This window comes from Microtus ochrogaster, chromosome 16 (genome assembly GCF_000317375.1).
Source record: "Microtus ochrogaster isolate Prairie Vole_2 chromosome 16, MicOch1.0, whole genome shotgun sequence".
Classification (NCBI taxonomy): Eukaryota; Metazoa; Chordata; class Mammalia; order Rodentia; family Cricetidae; genus Microtus; species Microtus ochrogaster.
The window spans coordinates 59,083,634-59,086,809 of NC_022018.1; the positions used below are offsets into that span (position 1 = coordinate 59,083,634).

At 41.3% G+C, this 3,176-nt stretch overlaps 1 protein-coding gene across 2 annotated transcripts in view; it reads right to left on the reverse strand.

Moving 5' to 3' along the window:
* Gkap1 (G kinase anchoring protein 1) overlaps positions 1-3,176 on the reverse strand; it is a 49,043-nt gene that overhangs the window by 28,954 nt on the left and 16,913 nt on the right. The window lies entirely within an intron of this gene.

Consider the following 3,176-nt stretch of genomic DNA (forward strand, 5'->3'; position numbering starts at 1 on the left):
GTGGACACGTTACCTTCCCACTTAGAGACACTATTAGTGAAATTCAGTGAATGCGTTACCTTCCCACTTAGAGACACTATTAGTGAAATTCAGTGAACACGTTACCTTTCCACTTAGAGACAGTACTAGGTGTTGGCAAGGATGTATAGAAACCAGAACTTCTCACACACCTTTCTTTAAAACAACCTAACAGGCTCTGAACTGTTTCAACCAGGACTCCTTGATGCAGGCCTACTATCCCAGATAGTGCAAGGCTAAGGCACAATACCATGTCAAGACTTGCCTGAGATACAGAGAGTTCAAAGTCAGCCTAGGTATCTTAGTAAGATCATGCTTGAAAAGCTAAGAAGTCTTCGAATGTAACTTAGTAGTGCATGCTTGCCTAGCTGCTCAAGGCCCTGGGCTCGAGACCCAGGACATTACAAAGAGACAAATATTTTTAATGCCTATCTCTGCAAAAAAGAAAAAATAAATTACACAGCCTAGCAATTTCATCCCTAGAGAGAAATAAAAACACAGAACCACATAAATATTATCGCTAGTCTATAACTGAACACAAAATATTTCCACAATGTTCAGTAATAAAACTAAATCAATTGTTATTTGCTTGTTTGAGACAGGGTCTCACTCTGTAGCGCAGGCTGGCGTGGAATTATATAGACCAGGATGGCCTTGTCTCCTCAGTGTTGGGCTACAGTGTGTAACTATGTCTAGCTGAATGAACTACTGATAACTACAACACAAATCAACCTAAAAACACTATGCCAAGTGAAAAATTCAATCATAAAAGACCACACAGAGAAAATGCAAATCTGTAGAAATAAAAAAAAAAAAACCAGAATATTGCCAGGGACTTAAGAGGAGAGTATAAGGAACCTCTGGGGGATTATAAAAAATTTTAAATCTATACTGTGAGTACGGCCATATAACTCCTTAAATACACTACAAATGGGACTGGGAGTTTAGCTCAATGGTAAAGCAACTGCTTAATATATCTGAAATCCCAGTTGACTCTCGTCTATCTGTCTTTGTTCATGACTTATACACGCAATGGTAAATTTGATACAAATTCTATAACTCAATAAAGCTGTCATTTTAAATTATATTTTGTTTACTGATGGGAGCAGAAGCCAGAGAACTTGTTTTCTGAAAGAGTTAGTATTCTTGTTATGTGGGCCCAGGGAATGAACTGAAATCTTCAGGCTTGGCAGCAATTGCTTTCCTATGAGCTACACTGCCAGTCAGTAAAACTGCTTGCAAAAATGCCACCCATGACTCCGTTTTCTCTTGAAAACGAGCATGACATACCTGTGCCTGTGCCCTTTGCAGTCTCCCACACTCATCTTCTCGCCTCCACAAAGTAACCACCATGACCCTGAATTGAGTGTTTCTCAACCTCTCTCTTTGTTATTAGGCAACAGCACTACACAATGTAACTTCCTTCTGTGTGTTTTATCTCATCTGTACACTTCTTGGCTTAGGTATTCTGCATTAAGGATACCATGGCATAATCTGAATACGGCCTGCACATTACAGCTGGTGATCTCTCAAGTCTCCTCTAACCTAGAACACAACCCACTTTTTCTTCACATGGTCTTGTTGGGGAGACAGGTGAGTTGTTGGACAAAAAGCCCATTCCCCAGATTTGCTGGGAATCAACACAGGGCCTTATTCACAGCAGGCAAATGCTCCGTCATCAGCAACATCTCCAGCTGCTCAAGTGCTTCTTTTAGGCATCGTCTCACTTATATATCTGAGCCCTGAACCTCATGTAGCATAGAGAGCCTTCTTAAGGCTTGACTTATATTTAGGTTAAGCACTATTTTGAGCACACTTAGTTTGGTTTATCCTTAAATTGTATCATTATTTCACAAACCTCTGTCTAATTATCCTAAAATAAGTATTCTACTAAAGATAAACCTCTGGATTTATTCTAGCCTTTTCTTGGGTAAGATAAAGGGTAGGCCTGGTATCACACATAAATACCAACACTTATGTACATGATTCCCAGGTGGTCACACATGTAAGATTCTCATCTACAATGTATCTCTGTATGTTTGAGTGGTCTGCACAACTGGACATCAGGCATCCTTCTCTGTAATTTCCTGTGTCCTGGAGCTTGTTTCATGTCAGTCAAGCTAAACCCAGGCCTTCGGGACTGCACTGTGACACTCCACCACCGAGCATCTCTTGAGCCTAACATTTTCTGATTTCTAAGGGTTCCATGTAACCCCTTAACATTCATCTCTATAATTTAAACATTTCTTAATGCACTACAATAAACAATCTTCACAATGGTCCATTTAGACATGCTACTCCCCGACTAGTCAAGCATTTGTAACATATTCCAAGCAGCAGCCACCTAATGGTGTTCTTCACATGAGCCACCACAGATGCACTAGTCATTTCCTTCCTCCACCCGGTCTCGAGGATCAGATTCAGTTGTCAGGCTTGGCAGCAAGCACCTTCATGTGTTGAGACCCCTTGCCAACATTTTTTGGATTTTTCTGTTGTTTTGGTTTTGAGTCACAGGGTCTTGTTATACAGCTCAGGCTTGCCTTAAACTGAACTCCCCTGCCTTTGCCTCCCAGTGTGAGATCTATAAATTTGTGTCACCACACTTAGAAGGATAAGCTTTTCTCTGAGTGCCACATGTAGGGTGGCATGTGTACCAAGATACATGCAGAGGTCAGGTGACAAGCTGTAAGGGTCAGTTCTCCTCACCATGTGGGTCCACAGAGGTGGACAGCAACTAAGACACAACATCTGCACTTGTTTCCTGACCTCTACACATAACCATGTACATGCATGCATGAGCACACACACATGAACACCTATGCACACACACTTGTGAACACACATGCCTTCCCCAAAACAAAAAAATGAACACAATACAAACACAAAAATTAGCACCAGGTAGTGGCACACTTTTAATCCCAGCACTTGGGAGGCAGAAGCAGGTGGATCTCTGCATTTGAGGCCAGTCTGGTCTACAGAGTGAGTTCCAGAACAGCCAGAGCTACACAGAAAAGCCATGTCTCAAAAACTAATAATACTAATACAAAAAATAGAATATACATTTTTTTTTTGGTTTTTCGAGACAGGGTTTCTCTATGGCTTTGGAGCCTGTCCTGGCACTAGCTCTGTAGACCAGGCTGGTCTCGAACTCACAAAGA